At 39.3% G+C, this 20,872-nt stretch overlaps 1 protein-coding gene across 2 annotated transcripts in view; it reads left to right on the top strand.

Moving 5' to 3' along the window:
- Nucleotides 1–20,872, top strand: part of VKORC1L1 (vitamin K epoxide reductase complex subunit 1 like 1) — an 86,775-nt gene that overhangs the window by 8,819 nt on the left and 57,084 nt on the right. The window lies entirely within an intron of this gene.

Below are 20,872 nucleotides of genomic sequence, written 5' to 3'. Positions count from 1 at the left end.
TGTGGGTGCTAGCTAAAGCGCCACACAGATCTGGGAATTTAAGAGGAGTTCATTTCCTCAATCATTAGGAAAAACTTGAAAGGGTAGCAAACTGTGGTCATTTGAGAAGAATAGCAAGTGGTCATATTTGAATGTAACATACTCAACTGGGTTGGGAAAGAACCAGAATCTAGATCTTGCCCATAACAAGTGCAAAACCAGGCGTTCTTGTAAACCATGTACTCTTGTAAACACTGATAAGACATAGCACTGAGTCCTGGGCTTTTCTTCTATAAAGTTACTGTACAGGCTGAGGATCCTTAATCCGAAAATCCAAAATCTGAAATGCCCCTATGAACATTTCCATTGAGTGTCATATTGGCACTCAAAGTTTTGGATTTTGGACCATTTCAGATTTTGGACTTTCAGATTTGGGATGCTCAACCGGTATATAATGCACATATTCTGAAATCTGAAAAAATCCTAAATCCAAAGTAGTTCAGCTCCAAAGTGTTTCAGATAAGGAATACTCAACCTGTACTACATTGTACTAGGCTTGTATTAGATTCTCAGTTTTCAAAATTTGTGTCTCAGAATCCCTGTTCTCTGTCAATGAAACAGGGATTTCATACACTTTTGATTCACATTTTAATGTTTTAAACTTTAAAATATAATAAATGTTTATACACACTCAAATGCGTCTCATGCTAAATTTTAATATATTAGAGACAACTGATTTGTACTGCCAGGTTATCTCAAGAGAGTTATACTGAGTGAAAACAAGTGAGAACCCTAAAAGGTTACATACTGTATGATTGCATTTATGTAACATTATTGAAATAACAAACCTGCAGAGATGGAGAACAGATTTAGTGGTTGCTAGGAGTTAGGAATGGGAGGTGAGGGGTGGTGTGGTTATAAAGTGGTAGCATGAGGGAGCTGTGTAGGGAGGGAACAGTTCTGTGTCTCAGGTGTGATTATACAAAGCTGCAAATGTGATAAAAATTTCATACAACCACACACACACGTACTGCATATAAATCCTAGCAGACTCAAGTCCCATTTTGCATACAAAACTGGTGAAACCTGAATAAACTCGGGATTGGAGGAATTTGGGCGAGGGTACTTGGGACCTCCCTGTGTACTTTTTTGTACATTCCTGTGATTTATAATTATAGTAATTTTAAAATAAAAAGTTGGCCAGGCACGGTGGCTCATGCCTGTAATCCCAGCACTTTGGGAGGCTGAGGCGGATGTATCACCTGAGGTCAGGAGTTCAAGACCAGCCTGGCCAACATGGTGAAACCGCATCTCTACTAAAAATACAAAAATTAGCCGGGCATGGTAGTGGGTGCCTGTAGTCTGAGCTACCTGGGAGGCTGAGGCAGGAGAATCACTTGAACCTGGGAGGCGGAGGTTGCAGTAAGCTGAGATCATGCCACTGCACTCCAGCCTGAGCGACAGAGCAAACTCTGTCTCAAGAAAATAAAACAAAATAGACTAGGTGCAGTGGCTCGCGCCTGTAACCCCAGTACTTTGGGAGGCTGAGGCGGGTGGATCACCTGAGGTCAGGAGTTGGAGACCAGCCTGACCAACATGGTGAAACCCCGTCTCTACTAAAAATACAAAATTAGCTGGGCATGGTGGTGCATGCCTGTAATCTCAGCTACTCGGGAGGCTGAGGCAGGAGAGTTGCTTGAACCCAGGAGGTGGAGGTTGCAGTGAGCCAAGATCACGCCATTGCACTCCAGCCTGGGCAACAAGAGTGAAACTCCGTCTCAAAAAAAAATAAAATAAAAAAGTAGAAAAGAAAAAAAAAAAGTGCATTTAGAATATTTGAGAGAAAATAAGCAAAAGGAAGAAAATGTAAATTATCTATAATGCTTACACCCAGGACAACAATCCTTGGCATAGAATGTCTCACTTTGTGTATAGAATTGAAACTTTTAAAATGCCATTTTATTTTTTAATTAAAATTTTTTCTTTCCTTTTTTTTCCTCCTCAGAGTTAGAAAGGATAAAAATGTTATCGATTAGTAAGACTGTAGCTTTATGTTGATATTTTGAAATTTTAGGCTAGTGCTTGTTTGTTCATGTAACATTATATAAGCACATTCAGTACTATTAGAACTGTTGCATTATGCAATAACATGACTGCCTAATGCATGTATCAGGATTAGTACATATTGTAAAGTTTTTATTTTTTACCAAAATGTTTACGACTACCAAGTATTCATTCCTTAACACTGTTATATAATTAATTTAGAAATGTTTTACTTTTAAAACTTCTGGACAGATGTAATTAAATCCTTAGATAACATTAATGTACTATTTAAAAAACACACACAAAACATTATCATTTGCAGAACATGCTTTATCATCTATTCATCTTTGTGAATCAGGTTTTTCTTGATACCATGCCATCAAAACAAAACAAATTTGACATAAGACTGCCCAATCATCCATAATTTAAAGTTGGTGTTCATCAGAAGAATTTTATTGTTCTCATTATACATGTTATATATTTGAGCTTCTTTTTTTTTTTTGGAGATGGAGTCTCACTCTGTCACCCAGGCTGGAATGCAGTGGTGCCATCTCGGCTCACTGCAACCTCCACCTCCCAGCTTCAAGCGATTTTCCTGCTTCAGCCTCCTGAGTAGCTGGAACTGCAGGCATGTGCCACCATGCCTGGCTAATTTTTTTTGTGTGTATATTTTTAGTAGAGATGGGGTTTCACCATGTTGTCAGGCTCGTCTCGAACTCCTGACCTCAAATGATCCACCCCTCCCTCCTTGGCCTCCCAAAATGCTGGAATTACAGGCATGAGCCACCACACCCGGCCACATTTGAGCTTTAAAATACATTGATAGAATAAAACACTGCTTTAATCTTTTTTTTTTTTTTTTTTTTTTTTTTTTTGAGACGGAGTTTCATTCTTTCACCCAGGCTGGAGTGCAGTGGCGGGATCTCGGCTCACTGCAACCTCTGCCCTCCAGTTTCAAGTGATTCTCCTGCCTCAGGCTCCCGAGTAGCTGGGATTACAGGCACCTGCCACCAAACCCAGCTAATTTTTGTATTTTTAGTAGAGATGGGGTTTCACCATGTTGACCAGGCTGGTCTCGACCTCCTGACCTCGTAATCTGCCCGCCTCGGCCTCCCAAAGTGCTGGGATTACAGATGCGAGCCACCACACCCAGCCTAATCTGTTTCTTATGTTATAGATGCACATAAAATTTCATTTATAAAAATGTTCTTGTACTACAATATTTAAAGCTATTGAATTATGATTCATAAGTTTTATTTTGTAGTTAGCATCTCTAACTAGGGGAATTTCAGGGACACTGTTGGCTGTCTTGTGATTACCGATCCTTTTAAAAACTCACTGTATTTGAGAAGTAAAGTAGTAGAAAACCTGTGACAAAATCGGGAATTAAATTAGACAGTATACTCAACTCTACTGTGTCTAAAGAGTTTGATTAATTTCTATACATTGTGCCAGTGGTTAAGATCTGGGACTCTAGAGTCAACCTGAGTTGAAATCTTGGCTCCGTCACTTGATCTCTTGTCTCAGTTTCTTCCTCCATAAAATGAGGGTAGTAATAGTGTTAACTCATAGGATTATTGTGAATATGAAGTGTACCAGTACATGTAAATAGTCCTGGTGTCTGGCATAAAGGTACTCATAAAACATAGTTACTATTATTTTAGAGCATGGTTTAGATCTTACTGCATGTTTAATTTGTCTTTTCCTCACTTAACATATCACAGCAGGGTACGGTGGCCATAATCCCAGTGCTTTGGGAGGCTGAGGCAGGTGGATCGTCTGAGGTCAGGAGTTTGAGACCAGCCTGGCCAACGTGGCAAAACCCCGTCTCTACTAAAAATACAAAAATTAGCTAGGCATGGTAATGCACACTGATGGTCCCAGCTACTTGGGAGGCTGAGGCAGGAGAATTGCTTGAACTGGGAGGCAGAGGTTGCAGTGAGCCGAGATCATGCCATTGTACTTCAGCCTGGGCGACAGAGTGAGACTGTCTCAAAAAAAAGAAAATGTTACCACTATTTTCCCATGTTGTTAAAAATTCCACCAGTAATGGAAGAGAATATTAGGTGCCCTGTGCCCTTGCCAAATTGGGCATTCTCATTTTTTAGATATTTGCCAATATGATATATGAAAATTGTCATGTTATTGTTTTGATTTGCATTTTCCCCAAGCATCAGCAAGATTTAATGGTTTCACATTTAAAAAATTTATTTTTTAATTTATAATCACCTTGTTTGATAATGAGGTTTTCATGTTTTTATTAACTGTGTTTCTTCTCCTGCCTGGATAAATTTTAGAATTTTTCACATTGATTTAGACGAATGCTAGTACAAAGGTTTTTTCAAGTCTATGATAATTTTAATGATTTTTCTTGGTAATTTTTGTCTGTAGATTCAAGTTCAGACAGGCATTTCCCATTCTGATATCGTGTAAATATATGTAATTTGTTAGTTCTGAAAAACATGACTTCTTTAATCTCCTAGAATGTAGTTTACTGGGTGTTACATGAGTCTACAACATAATTTTTGTACAGACAAAAATTTTGCATTTCTTCTGGATATTGCCTGTTCATACCTTTGCCCATTTTTTCCCTTTCTGGGTTGTTTATCTTTTTTTCTTGTTGCTTTATAGGAGTTCTTTAGATGTCACAATGGTTAATCTTTTGTTATATGTGTTACACATTTTCTCTTCATTTGTTATTTGTCTTTTAATTTTGTTTATGGTGTCTTTATATAGAAGTTTTAACTTAGGTGGTCACATCTTTCACTTAAAATTCTTCATTATTCAACTGGAAAATCTTTCACATATTTATAGTTTTTTTTTTTCTGATTTAGCAAAATCTCTACCATCCGAAGATTATCTTTAAAAAATTTTCATATATTTTATGTGAAAAAATTTTTTTCACACTGAGCTCTTTTAGTTTGTATGGAATTTCCTTTTGTGTCTAGTGTAAGGGTAGGGATCTAAATTTTTCCTAAATGGATAGGCTTTTGCCTCTCTCAGTTCATTGACTTGTTCATATTTCAAATGCCACAAGGCTTTCCTGCATACATAAGGCCTCTTTCTGGATGCTCAGTTCTGTTCCAGTGACAGGTCTGTCTGTGTTTATTCCATTGCCACCCCTCCCCCGTGGCTTTTTATAGAAGTTTGATATCTGATAGGGCAGATATGCTCATTTTCAAATTTTTCTTTGCTATTCTCATGAATTTACTGTTTCCGGTGAATTTTAGAATAATTTTGATGAGTTCTAAGACAAATCCCACTGAGATTTTGATTAGAATTGTGCTAAATTTATAGATGAATATGGGAAGGAGTCAGTTCTCACTAGCAGGTCTTTCCATCAAGGAGCATATTGTATCTGTTTATTCTGGAGTTGCCTCTCTGATAATGGTTTTAACCTAGATGCTCATTGTGGCATTGTTTTGTTCTAAACACATGTATTACAAAGATAGTATTAGAGTAAATTAGTTGAGGGAAAAGCCTTATATCATCTATCCTTGTTTTCATTTCTCTTTTCACCTTTACTTTTGGTCTAAAGAGACTTTATCATGATATATGGTATATGTATACTCAGGTTCTTGTAATAATCAGCAGTATATTATGATCTCTTTTTCTTGTAGTCATTAATTTAATGATTAAGGACCATTTAATCAAGTTGATAACTGTAATTAACTCTTATTGTTAGATAGGAAGGGTGTTTCCAGTTTCTGAGGGTACACATTAAGATAGTGCCTTTACTTTTGTTTTATTTGAAAAATGTTTCAGGAGGGGTTTTATTTTTTCGAAAAACACCTTTGAGGTAATACGTAATTGTTGTGAAAATGTCATACAATATTGCAGCACATAAAGAAGAAAGTGCCTTTTGAGAAGGTGAGAGGTTTTTTTTTTTTATTTTAATTTTTATGTTTTTGAGACGGAGTCTCACTCTGTCGCCCAGGCTGGAGTGAGTGCAGTGGTGCGATCTCGGCTCACTGCAACCTCCACCTCCCGGGTTCACGCCGTTCTCCTGCCTCAGCATCCCGAGTAGCTGGGACTACAGGCACCCGCCACCACGCCCGGCTAATTTTTTATATTTTTAGTAGAGACGGGGTTTCACCGTGTTAGCCAGAATGGTCTCAATCTCCTGACCTTGTGATCCACCCGCCTCGGCCTCCCAGAGTGCTGGGATTACAGGCGTGAACCACTGCACCCAGCCGAGTTGTTTTTTTTTTTTTTCTGAGACAGAGTCTTACTCTGTCGCCCAAGCTGGAGTGTGGTGGCACTATCTTGGCTCACTGAAACCTCTGCCTCCTGGGTTCAAGTTATTCTCCTGCCTCAGCCTCCCAAGTAGCTGGGATTACAGGTGCACGCCACCACCCCTGGCTAATTTTACGTATTTTTAGTAGAGACGGGGTTTCACTGTGTTAGCCAGGATGGTCTCGATCTCCTGACCTCATGATCTGCCCGCCTCAGCCTCCCAAAGTGCTGGGATTACAGGCGTGAGCCACCGTGCCCGGCCTGGAAGGTAAGAGTTTTGTTCTCCAAACTTTCAGTCATTGGAGTGCCTCCTTGTTACTTTTGCCATATGCTTGTATCATCTGTACTGTTAATTCATAACAGTTTTCTTAAAATTTACTAAAGAAACCCAAAAATCCTTAGTGATAAGAGCTGTGAACTCATACATTGATCTATATTAGATAAATACATAACGTTGATATTATGTACATTGCTGTATATTAAAGAAATATAACATTGATGCATATTAAATAAATGAGTTTTTCAAAAGTATTTATACTTTATGACACACTGGCACAGTGAGTGGAAGTATACGTTCTGAAATCAAGGTTTGGTGGTTTTAGATCCTAATTGTGCTATGTCCTCCCTCAGTGATACTAGATAATAAACTTAAGCCTCCACTTCCATTTTATTTGTTAAATGAGGTTAGTATGCCACCTGCCTTGTAAGGTTATTGTAAAATTAAACAGCAAGTGTACAAGCAGTCAGCACAGCCCTAGTACATAGATGTTGCACAAATACTAGCTATCATTCAATAGAATAATTTGTAAATACCTTGCACCTCCTTCAAAGTTAGTTCTCACACAAGCATCTCATTTTTAAAGTGTTTACATAGTATTCATTGTAAGAATGTATTGTGATTTATGAAACATAGCCTTTTAAAATTTTTTTCTGTCATTTAAAAAAAAAAGCAACAAATAACAGGATTGCTTCCTAATATGTATCACCATGTTTCCCTCCCAAAGGACTGTACTAATTTGCTATTCTATCAGTTTAGACTTTATCACTTAAATATTTGGTGAGGGGTGATAGTGGGTTTAAAAATAAAAGTTGTTTTTGTTTTAGTTAACATTTTATTATTATTCACCAGCCATTAAGGAACACATTAATTACTATTTATTCTTTCTGGTTGAATCTGTGCAATTTTCTGAGAAGTAGGTAAACCCCCCCCGTGTGTGTATATGTCTGTGTGTGTGTGAGATGCAATTTGTGTGGTGCTAGAAATTGAGAAATTATGGTAATTTCTTATTATTCTGGTCAGGGATCCGTGGAATATCAAAATTGTCTGCAATCTATAGCCACTGTTTTCAAGTCTGTAGGGTCCCTGGGAGAAATATTTATATTAAATATTTGCTCTGACAAATGGACAACAAAAGGACTCTACGTTTTATTCTTTACTAGGACTTGGGCACCAAACTCCAGGGTAGAAGACTGAAATGAACCCAGCTGGTTCAGGTGGAAATGCTGTTTTTTGGAATCTAGTTAAGCTTAAATTGTTTCAAACTAAAGCAGGCCATGAGATGAACCCTTTTCATCTTCCCAGTTCTTAAACACACTGAGATCTTCCCCACATTTCACTCCTTTCTGTCAGTTGCCACAGGTCATGTAACCAGAGTGAGCCCATTTGCCCTGGCTGACTGTTGATCTGGCCTTGGACACCTGTCCTGGCCTCTTCTACCCAAGCTGTAGGTTTGACCCTGGCTCTCCCTTACTGCGGGGGTGAGGGGGGTGCAGGGGGGAGTGACAACCTTCTTAACCACTTCAGTCACATGAAAGAAGCAGAAAAGTGAGCTCGCATCTGTGTGCTGACCTTTTAACAGTGATGCTGCCCAGTAGCACTCAGACCGAATCAGTGTTCTCACATCTGCCTTCCTCCTTCCTGAGAATTAGGAGAAAGAAGAGCTCAGCCTTGATTTCTTACCTCAAAAGACAGCACAAAAAAACTTGCAGCCATTCTCAGAAGTATTGGTTTTCTGTTGGGTTGTTGCTTGTGTCAAGTCAGCCAGAAAGAGGTGGAGTAAAAACTGGCCTGCTGAGTAGTACACATAATCCATGTCCCTCCCTAACCCCCCAACTACACATCAACCTGCAGGGAGTGACTTCTTACTCTTGAGATGCTTTTCCTCTTGCTTAATGGTTCGTGACAGTTCTTCATTTTCCTCCTACCACTCTCAATTTTTTTTTTTTTTTTTTTTTTTTTGCTGGCTTATTCTCCTGTATCTGGCCATTAAATGTTGATGTCCCACCAAGCAGCCTTAGGCCCTTCTGTCATTCTTCTTTCCCTTAACAGTCACAGCCATGTCCATGGTCTCACTCATGGGTGAATCCAACATTTTTATCTCTACCCCAACCTCTGCTGTTGAGTACTTCATTTGCTTATATCTAATTGCCTACTAGACATCTCTACTTGGATGTCCCAAAACTAGTAAATTCAGTATGTCCAACATTTATTTCATACTCTTCCTCCAAAAATGCTGTTGGCTATCTCAGTGAAAGACATCACCACCTAAGCAATTGTGCAAGTCAGAAACCTGGGACTTGTCCATGATTCTTTCTCTTCCTCCCCTCCCCCACCAAATTCAATCAATCACCAGGCCCCATTGATTGTTTTTCACCTTCTTTTATTGTGAACTATAACATACAGAAAAATCAATGAGCGGTGCATCTTTTTGTTGTAATCACCAAAGTATAACCCTGTAACCAACATTCTGGTCATTAAATAGACCAATGCCAGCACTCCAGAAAGCCCTCCCTTAACTTCCCCCAATCAACTATATGCGTCCCCCTTCTCAAAAGTTACCTCTGTCCTGACTTTTATGAGAATCATTTTCTTACTTTTCTAAGATCGCACCCAAACTCGGTAGTTTAGTTTTGCTATTTGAACTTTATATAAATGGAACCATTTAGTTTGTTTTCTTTACTTGGCTGCTTTCACTCAGTGTCATTTTGTGAGATTCACCTGTGTTTTATGGAGCTGTAGTTTGTGCATTAGTCATTGCTGAATAATACTCTATTATGAATATAACACAATTGATATATTCATTCTCTCTGTTTTTGTTTTTGGAGACTGAGTTTCACTCTTGTCACCCAGGCTGGAGTGCAATGGCATGATCTCAGCTCACTGCAACCTCTGCTTCCTGGGTTCAAGCGATTCTCCTGCCTCAGCCTCCCAAGTAGCTGGGACTACAGATGCACACCACCACACCCGGCTAATTTTTTCTTTTTTTTTTTTTTTCTGAGACAGAGTCTTGCTCTGTTGCCCAGGCTGGAGTGCAGTGGTGCGATCTCGGCTTACTGCAAGTTCCACCTCCCAGATTCACGCCATTCTTCTGCCTCAGCCTCCCGAGTAACTGGGACGACAGGCTCCCGCCACCACGCCCGGCTAATTTTTTTGTATTTTTAGTAAAGACGGGGTTTCACCGTGTTAGCCAGGATGGTCTCTATCTCCTGACCTCGTGATCTGCCCGCCTTGGCCTCCCAAAGTGCTGGGATTACAGGCGTGAGCCACCGCGCCCAGCCCCTAATTATTGTCTTTTTAGTAGAGACGGCATTTCACCATGTTGGCCAGGCTGGTCTCGAACTCCTCACCTCAGGTGATCCACCTGCCTTGGCCTCCCAAAGTGCTGGAATTACAGACGTGAGCCACCACACCCAGCCTTCACTCTCTTTTTGATTGATATTTATCTCCAGTTTGCAGCAATTGTGAATACTGCAGCTATAAACATTTTTGTATATCTTCAGTTTTACTTGGTAATGCCAGACTATTTTCCAAAGTGGTTGCACTGGTTTAGATTCCTACCAACAATGTGTGAGAATTCCTGTTTATCCACCTCTTTGCCAAGGCTTAGAATTGTCAATCTGTTAAATTTTATTAACCATTCTGGTAGGTACATAATGGGTTTTTGTGTGTAACTGAGGTATATGTCATACACAATAAAAACAAAAATGTACAGCCTGAAGAGTATTTTACCTATAAATGTATCTATAACCATTACCCAGATGAAGATATAGAATATTTCCATCACCCCAGAAAGTTCTTTCATGGTAATTTCCAGAAAGAAGCTGCTATTCTAACCACACTGTTTTGACTTTGGCCACTATACATGTGTTTGGCCTGTTTTTGAACTTCATATAAATGGGCTCAGACAGTAAGGACTCTGCTGTGTCTGGCTTCTTTTGCCCGGCATAATTTTTTTTTTTTTTTTTGCAATTTATCCAACTTGGTGGTAGTATCAGTTACTCTTTTTTTCTCGCTGTGTTCTGTTGTATGATTATATTATCCTTTGTTTATTCATTTTCTTATTGATTGTTTCTAGGTTTTGGCTATTGTGAATTAAGCTGCTATGAACATTCTCGTATGTACTCATTTCTCTTGTGTATATATCTAGGAGTGGATTTCTGGGTCATGGGATAGGTGAGTGTTTAACTTTACTAGAAACGAGAGAACAGTTTCCCAAAGTGGTTGTACTAATTAACACTCCACTTTGGTTTTAATTTGCATTTCCCTGATTACTAATGAGGTTGATCAGCCTTTTATATGTTTTTTGGCCATTTGGATATCTTCTCTGTGAAGAGCTCATTGAAGTCTTTTGGCTAATTTTCTGGTTGGTTTGTATAAGGGATAAATATATTGATCCCCTCCCCTCCCTGCCCCATACCTGTGTTGCATGTATCTATTACTAGCTAGTGGCTATCCTTTCCTTTTTATTCTCTTAAAGGTGTCTCTTCACTAATGGATTTTTTTTAATTTTTGTTTTTAATTATTATGGATACATAATAGCCATACATATTTATGGGGTAGATGTGGTATTTTGATGCAAGCATAGAGTGCATGGTTATCAAATTAGGGTAGAGTACCCCATCACCTGAAGCATTTATCATTTCTTCATGTTAGGAATATTCCAATTCTAGTCTTTTAGTCATTTTGAAATATAAAATAAATTATTGTTAACTGTAGTTGCCCTATTGTGGTACTGAACACTAGACTTACTCATTCTTTTTAACTGTATTTTTGTGCCCAGTCACCAATCCCTCTTTATTTCCCACTTCCCTTCCTGTCCTCTACTCTATCTACATGGGTTCAATTTTTTTTTCTTTAACTCCCACATATGGGTGAGAACATGCAACATTTGTCTTTCTGTGCCTGGCTTATTTCTCTTAACATAATGTCCTCCAATTTTATCCATGTTGTTGAAAATGACAGGATTGCATTCATTCTGATGGCTGAACAGTACTGCATTGTGTATAAGTGCCACATTTTCTTTATCCATTCATCTGTTGATGGACACTTAGGTTAATTCCATATTTTGGCTATTGTGAATAGTGCTGCAATAAACATGGGAGTGCAGAAATCTCTTTGATACACCAATTTCCTTTCTTTTGGGTGTATACCCAGTAGCGGGATTGCTGGATCACACGGTAGTTCTGTTTTTAGTTTTTTTGAGGAACCTCCACATAGCAATTGTACTAATTTACATTACCAACAACAGTGTACAAGGGTTCCCCTTTTTCCACATCCTCACCATCGTCTCATCCATTTAAACTGGAGTGAGATGATACCTCATTGTAGTTTTGATTTGCATTTCTCTGATTAACAGAAATTCTTAATTTTAATGTAGTTGAATGTTTCTGCCTTTTCCTTTGTAATTGGGGGTTTTTGTATCCTGGTGTGAAGATAATCTACATTATTTTCTGTTACTGTTTTGCCTTTCTCATTTAGATCAACAATCTCTGGAATTTTTGTGTGTGTGGTATGACATGGGGTCAGTTTGTTATCCTAGATGACATGAAGATGATGATGATGATGTTTAGTTCCATTTATTGAAAAGGCCATCTCCTCCTGCTTTGTAGAGCTACCTTGGTCATAAATTAGGTAGTTGTGTATACCAGAATTTGCCTGCCTCTTCTATTCCTGTTTATCTTCCCCCAGTGACCCATTGTCTTAAGTACTGTATTTCAGCAATTCTCAAAGTGTGGTCCCAGGACTATGCAGGTTTCCTGAGACCCTTTCAGAGGCCAGGTCAAAACTATTTTGATAGTAACACTTGGTTGTTTTTTGCCTCACACTCATTCTCCCTCAAGTGTACAATAGGGTTTTCCAGAGGCCGCATGAAATGCAGTGTTGCAACAGATTGAATGCAGAAGCAGATAAGAGAATCCAGCTGTCTCCCATCAAGCCAAACATTAAGGAGATTTCCAAAAAATATCAAACAGTGCCACTCTTCTCTCTCATTTTTTAAATTTGTTTTGGAAAACAGTTATTTTTCATTAAAGTGTTATTTATGTTAGCATATAATAGATTTCTTGTTATTTTTAAATGAATGAATTGATATTTAAAACTTTCCTGTTTGGACATGGTGTGGTGGCTCATACCTGTAATCCAACAGTTTGGGAGGCTGAGGCGGGCAGATCACCTGAGGTTAGGAGTTCGAGACCAGCCTGAGCAACATGGTGAAACCCTGTTTCTACTAAAAATACAAAATTAGCTGGATGTGGTGGCACATTCATTTAATCCCAGCTACTTGGGAGGCTGAGGCAGGAGAATCACTTGAACCTGAGAAGTGAGCTGAGATCATGCCACTGCACTCCAGCCTGGATGACAGAGGGAGACTCCATCTCAAAAAAGTAAAAATAAATAAATAAATTTCCTGTTTTAATTTCTAATGTGATAAATATAATAGGTATATGCCACTGCACTCCAGCCTGGATGACAGAGGGAGACTCCATCTCAAAAAAAGTAAAAATAAATAAATAAATTTCCTGTTTTAATTTCTAATGTGATAAATATAATAGGTATAATGCATGTTAACTAAAGCATTTTAGAGTCTCAATAGTTTGCAGGAATGTCAAACCAAAAAGTTTGAGAATCACTCGTCTAGTTTTATGTCTTGATATCCAGTGGATAATAAATCTTGGTTATGTGTGGCCCTGGGCCCTGTGCATTTCCACATACATTTTAGAATCAGCTGTGATGTTCCACAAGAATACCTGTTAGGATTTTGACTGGAATTGTGTTGAATCAGTTTGGGAATAATTGATTTTTTTTTTTTTTTTGAGACGGAGTTTCGCTCCTGTTGCCCAGGCTGGAGTGCAATGGTGCGATCTCGGCTCGCTGCAACCTCCGCCTCCCAGGTTCAAGCAATTCTCCTGCCTCAGCTTCCTGAGTAGCTGGGATTACAGGCACCTACCAGCACGCCCCACTGATTTTTGTATTTTTAGTAGAGTTGGGGTTTCACTATGTTGGCCAGGCTGGTCTCGAACTCCTGACCTCAGACGATCCACCTGCCTCAACCTCCCAAAATGTTGGGATTACAGGCATGAGCCACTGCGCCCAGCCAAAAACATTTTTTTTTTTAAATCTACACCTGCTGTAATGGGAATTTGAAATCTTTATACTATTGAATCCTCTGATTCATAAACATTATTTCTCCATGTGTTTTGAACTTTAATTTTTTTTCTCAATATTGTTATACAATTTTCTGTATAAAGGTTTGCACATTTTCCAAACAGAATTTTTGAAGGAAAAAATTCTACTTAGAAATAAATTGGGGCCGGGTGCAGTGGCAGCACTTTGGGAGGCCAAGGCAGGCGGATCACGAGGTCAGGAGATCGAGACCATCCTGGCTAACACGGTGAGACCCCATCTCTACTAAAAATACAAAAAATTAGCTGGGCATGGTGGCAGGCACCTGTAGTCCCAGCTACTCGGGAGGCTGAGGCAGGAGAATGGTGTGAACCTGGGAGGCGGAGGTTGCAGTGAGCCGAGATCGCACCACTGCACTCCAGCCTGGGCAACAGAGCGAGACTCCGTCTCAAAAAAGAAAAAAAAAAAAAGAAAAGAAAAGAAATAAATTGGCCAGTCATAGTGGCTCATGCCTGTAATCCCAGCACTTTGAGAGGGCAAGGCAGGAGGATCACTTGAGCCCAGCAGTTTGAGACCAGCTTGGGCAACACAGTGAGACCCTATCTTTACAAAGAAAAAGTAAGAGAAACTTAAGAATTAACAAGAAAATGAAAGATATTTCTGAAAAATATTGCAAAACTTTACTGAAGCTCATAAAATAATTGAATAAATGCTAAAACATATTTTGTTCTTGAATAGAATAGCTCTCACATTTGTAAGATGTCAGTATGTGCTCTAAGTTGCTGTATTTTATATTGTTAGAAAGATACTTTTTTTTTTTTTAACCTTTTATGAAAGTTAAGCTACGCCTTAAAGCTGATGACATCTTCCAGGTACTTCTGGCCGTGTGGTAATTATGAAGTTAGGTTAGGAGCATCTTAACCAACTTACTTTACATAACTTTACTTTCATTATAAGCACAAGTTAGATGGGATATGAAAACAGAAACATTTAAGTCTAAAGAAGCTATTTCAATTGGCATAAAATAACTGTGCATCTTACATTGAAAATGTATTAAATTTAGTGAAATAGGCCAGGCACAGTGGCTCATGCCTATAATCCAGCACTTTGGGAGGCTGAGGTGGGAGGATCACTTGAGGCCAAGAGTTGGAGACCAGCCTGGGCCATATAGTGAAATGCCATCTGTGGAAAAAAAAAAATATATATATATATATACACACACACATATATAATTTGTGAATTTAAAGTAATCCCAATTAATATCTCAATAGGCTTTTCAAAACTTGATTCTAAAGTTTATATGAAAGAACAAAAATGAAACTTTTCACAAAAATTATGAAAATCTGTTCATGAAGGAGGTATTAGTGCTGTGAAATACTAAAGTGTATGTTGAAGCCAAACCAATTTGAGCATCAGATCACTGGCACAGAGTTGAGAGCACTGAAGTAGCCTCATCTACAGAAATGTTTTATGTGGTAAACAGTGGTATATGTGATGAAAATAGTGAATTCCTTAGTAAATAGTATTGGATGAACTGAGTAGCCATTGGGAAAAAAAGAAAACTATCTTGCTATCTTACTTCTTTTTTTTTTTTTTTTTTTTTGAGACGGAGTCTCCCTCTGTCCAGGCTGTAGTGCAGTGGCGTGATCTCAGCTCACTTCAACCTCCGCCTCCCAGGTTCAAGCGATTCTCCTGCCTCAGCTTCCCAAGTAGCTGGGATTACAGGTGCCCGCTACCACACTCGGCCAACTTTTTTTTTTTTTTTTTTTTTTTGTAGTAGAGACGGGGGTTTCACCATGTTGGCCAGGCTCGTTTTGAACTCCTGACCTCAAGTGATTCACTCATGTCAGCCTCCCAAAGTGCTAGGATTATAGGTGTGAGCCACCACGTCCAGCCACTATCTCACTTCTTTTGTTTAACATGTCTATGAGATTTATTTATGTTGTATATTGCAGTTCTTCTTTAGGCTATCATATTTTATCTGTTTTACTATTGATGAAAATTTTGGTTGTTTCTATATTTTGGCTAAAGTGAATAAAACTGCTAAGAACATTTTATACATGTTTGGTAGACATAAATACTCATTTTCTGTTGGAATTGAGTGGGACTGCTGGGTCATAGGTTGTATGTTTGTTTAGTTTTGGTATATATTGCCAGTTTTCCAGAATAATTGCAACAGCTTACACTCCTACCAGCAGTGTAATAGGTTCCACTCCTATCTTCCCCTCCCTCCCTCCCTCCCTTTTCCTCTTCCTTTTCTTCTTCCTCTTTCTCTTCCTGCCTCTTATGATTCTTCATCATTCAACTTGAGACCTTGCATACAGAAAAAAAGTTGATGAATTTGCATAAAAACAGACAAGCTGCTGGGCCTGGTGGCTCACGCCTATAATCCCAGCACTTTGAGAGGCTGAGGCAGGCTGATCACTTGAAGCCAAGAGTTCGAAACCAGCCTGGCCAACAAGGTGAAACTCCATCTCTACTAAAAATACAAAAATTAGCCAGGTGTAGTGACACATGTCTGTAATCCCAGCTACTTGGGATGCTGAGGCAAGAGGATCGCTTGAACCCAGGAGGCGGAGGTTGCAGTGAGCCGAGATCGCACCATTGCACTGCACTCCAGCCGGGGCAACAAAGCAAGACTCCTCATCTCATAAATAAATAAATAAACAAACAAACAGACAACCTAGACATGGCAAAAACTAGTATAAACAAAATTGGGACTCCAGTGATAAGCTGGGAAGAAATAGTTGCCAAGCAGCATGTTCAAAGGGCTAATTTCCTTTAAAAAGCAGGATCACTTGCTGATAGAAAAGACCAACAACTCAGTAGACAAGTGGGCACATTCAGAGACAGTTCAAAGGAAAGACAAGTGGCTGCTAAATGTATGAAATGATCCTCAGTTGCAGTCAGTGTAAGAGTTAAGCAAATTGAAACTATACTGAAAGCATTTTAAAAATACCCAATTAACATGATTAAGAAGTTTGATTAGCTGTTGACTAAGGTGTAGGAAAATAGCTACTTTCGTATGTTAATGGTAAGATTCTAAACTCTATGGAGAGCAGTTGAATAATATCCATTAAAATTTAAGAATGCACATACCTTGTGTAGTATAGTATGGTTTAGATCAGTTGTGGTGTATTTACACAATAGGGTATTATAGAGCAATAAGAATGAATGAATTACAGTTCACCCAACATGAATGACTCACAATCATGTTGGATGAAAGAGCCAAACACAAATATAAATTCAAAAAAAGACAAAATTGTGGTGTTAGAAGTCAGGGTAGTATTACTCTTGGGGAGCTCACTGGATGGAGATATGAGGGGCTTTTGGAGGCTTATAATCTTTTTTTTTTTTTAAATCTCTGTGTTAGGTGGAATTATATTGAGAAAATTCATCAAGCTATGAACTTAAGAATTATGTTCTGTTCTGAATGTATGTATGCTATACTTCAATACACATTTTAATGTAAATAAAAAGTGTGCATACATCAAGTCACACATCACACACATCACACAATCACACATAAAGAATGCACATACCTTTTGTTTTAGCAGTTTCATCCTAGGCATGTAACATATATTTACACACACTCTTGTATATGTGGGGCTTAAAAATAGCATGAAGGTATTCATTGCTGTGTTTATAAGCACAAAAACTCGTGCAAAACCTAATTACCTATAAGTAGGGAACTGGTAAAATAATTGATATAGTCATACAGTAAATTTGTAGCAGGTTTTTTTTTGAGACAGAGTCTCGCTTTGTCACCCAGGCTGGTGTGTAGTGGCACGATCTCGGCTCACTGCAACCTCTGCCTCCTCGGTTCAAGCAATTATCTGCCTTAGCCTCCCGAGTATATGGGTTACAGGCGCCTGCCATCACGCCCAGCTAATTTTTGTGTTTTTAGTAGAGACGGGGTTTCACCATCTTGGCCAGGCTGGTCTTGAACTCCTGACCTCGTGGTCCACCTGCCTCAGCCTCCCAAAGTGTTGGGATTACAGGCGTGAGCCACTGTGCCCGGCCAGGTAGCAGCTCCTAGAAGGAGTAAGGCAGTTGTATATGAAGTAATTTAGAAAAGTCTCTAAGATACATTAAATGAAAAGACCAAAGTGTGTGAACAGTACATGTAGTGTGCCACTGTGTATGGGTGTGTTTTATCTCTATAGGCATATATTTGCAAGCATATATAATTAGAATATATTTGGAAAGATGGGAAGATATACTAACACTGGCTGTCTCTGAGGAGTGGAACTGAGTGGCCAGAAGGCAGAATTGGGTGACACTTTCTGTACTAATTTGTGACTTAAAATTTTTTTAAATTTTTAATTGTGATAAAATACATATAGCAAAACTTACTATCTTAAACATTTTTAAGGGTACAGCTCAGTATTGTAAAGTATATTCATATTGTTGTACAACCAGTCTCCAAAACTTTTTCATAGCCATTAAACAAGTACTTAATACTTCCCCTACACTTGGCAGTCACCATTCTACTTTGTTTCTATGAATTTGACTACTCTAGATAGCTCATGCAAGTGGAATCATATAGTGTTTGTCCTTTTGTAACTGGTTTGTTTCACTTAGCACAATGTTCACAAGGTCCATACTATTTTGTGACTTTTGAATACTTTACTTTGTTTATTACCCATTTTCAAAAGAGCATTAACGTAAAAAGACATGACCTTATTCAGAGCTGGTTAATTACATGGTAAAAAGTTGATGGCTGGCGTGTCTTATTCATTTCAACCAATATTAAATGCCAGTTTGGGCAGCAAAACAACTTTCTGCCAAAGCGCCATTTGAAGCCTGGTTTATGACATGTTTCTCCTTTTGTCATCTTTGGGTGCCACCCAAAATGCAGGCTCAATGCCCCAGCCTCTTGACTCTGTTCAACAGTTTCCCCCCTTGGCTTATTGTCCAACTTTGGCCTACTTTTCCAAATCCACCTCTTTATCCCAGGAACAAGCTGCTTCTATGCCAAGGGCATGGCTTCCTCTTTGCAGATTGTCTCATATCTCTGACCTGGAAAAAAGGGGGTTTTTCATTCTGCTAGCTTTTTAGTGCTGCTTTGAGATCATTATTCTAGAGCCCTCTGCAGTAATGTTGTTTCTCATGGATTGAAATTCGTTGTTTCCAGTGGGATTTTTGACTAGATGTGGAAACAGAAGGACAAATTGAAATGACTCTGAAGCTTATGGGAGGACTGAGTATCATTATCTGGCACAGAGGGAGAAAGGCAGGCTCTAGGTGGAAGATGTGTGACTTGCTTTTGAAAACAGTGGTGTGAGATTCTGGCCTGCGAAAACAGCTGGAGTTATGAGTTAGAAATTAAAAAATAGCTTTGTGCCAGACATGGTGGCTCACGCCTGTAATCCCAGCACTTTGGGAGGCTGAGACAGGCGGATCATCTTAGGTCAGGAGTTTGAGACCAGTCTGACCAGCATGGAGAAACCCTGTCTCTACTAAAAATACAAAAATTAGCTGGGCGTGGTGGCACATGCCTGTAATCCCAGCTACTCGGGAGGCTGAGGCAGGAGAATCGCTTGAACTCGGGAGGCAGAGGTTGCAGTGACCCGAGATCACACCATTGCACTCCAGCGTGGGCAACAAGAGTGAAACTGTCACACACACACACACAAAAATAGCTTCGTGTGTGTGTGTGCGCGCATGCGTGTGTGTGTGTATTGAAAATACAGAAAAATAGCCAGGTGTGGTGGCTCATGCCTGTAATCCCAGCACTTTAGGGGGCCGAGGTGGGCAGATCACAAGGTCAGGAGATGGAGACCATCCTGGCTAACACGGTGAAACCCCGTCTCTACTAAAAATACAAAAAAATTAGCCAGGTGTGTTGGCGGGCACCTGTAGTCCCAGCTACTCGGGAGGCTGAGGCAGGAGAATGGCATGAACCCAGGAGGGGAGGCGGAGCTTGTAGTGAGCTGAGATTGCACCACTGCACTCCAGCCTCGGTGACAGAGCGAGGCTCTATCTCAAAAAAAAAAAAAAAAAAAAAGAAAAAATATAGAAAAATAAAGAAAATGTTACCCACAAAACAGATTATCATTCTTAATACCTTAAGTGAATTAACTGCTGTTTTTTCCTCTGGTTGTATGTGTATAAAACTACATATATAGCTGGGCATGGTGGCTCACGCCTGTAATCCCAGCACTTTGGGAGGCTGAGGCTGGTGGATCACTTAAGGCCAGGAGTTCGACACCAGCCTGGCCAACAAGGTGAAACCCCATCTCTACTAAAAATACAAATATTAGAACTGGGTGTTGTGGCACATGCCTGTAGTCCCAGCTACTCGGGAGGCTAAGGCATGAGAATCGCTTGAACCCCAGAGGCAGAGGTTGCCGTGAGCCAAGATTGCGCCATTGAACTCCTGCCTGGGTGACAGAGCAAGACTCTGCTAAAAATAATAATAAAAATAATAATAATAGAAGTACATACATAAACTTTAAAATGTAGTAGAAATTATATTTTGTATTCACCCTTTTCCCCTCTGTGAATGAAGAAGTCCAAGGCCAGTCACGTAGTACTTCCGCAAAAGAGGTTATGAATGAATTTGTGGGACTTGTTGAAATTTCACAGGTGAGATCCTACACAGATGGAGAAGAAAATGCGGCAAGAATAGGATTTTGGAAACTTGCCTAGAACTTTCAAGATTCAAGAATCAGAAATGATAATCAAAGAGGTAGGATAATTAAGAGTTTAGTGTCAAACTAAGAAGAGCAAATTCCAAGAAAAAAAGGAGGAAAAATTTTGTTTGTTGTTATAAAGAGGTAGAGCTGGATGAAGACTAAGCATTTAAATACTAAGTCGAGGGCATAGTGGCTGGCACGTGCCTATAATCCTAGTGCTTTGGGAGGCCTAGGCGGGAGGATGCCTTGAGACCAGGAGATTGAAGCTGCAGTGAGTTATGAGCCAATGCACTCCAGCCTGGGTGAGAGTGAGATCTTGTCTCAAAACAGCAACAACAACAAGATACAAATTGAGAAACTGTTACTTGATTTGCGATATATATTCTGTCCAGCAGTGATAGAATAACAAGGACTGGATTTACCTTGCTATTTTAAGCAACAATATATGAAATAGCAATTTGTAGACATTGGGTAACAGGCAAAGCAAGACTGTGGTCACTGAAAGCTGGGAAACAAACCTACTGAGCTCTATGGTTGCCCCAATTTTTTATCTGGAGGTAGTTATCAGGCT

The sequence above is a fragment of the Pongo pygmaeus genome, chromosome 6 (genome assembly GCF_028885625.2).
Source record: "Pongo pygmaeus isolate AG05252 chromosome 6, NHGRI_mPonPyg2-v2.0_pri, whole genome shotgun sequence".
In the NCBI taxonomy this organism is placed as follows: Eukaryota; Metazoa; Chordata; class Mammalia; order Primates; family Hominidae; genus Pongo; species Pongo pygmaeus.
Note: the sequence above shows the minus strand (reverse complement) of the source record. Positions and strands in the feature narration are given on the sequence as shown.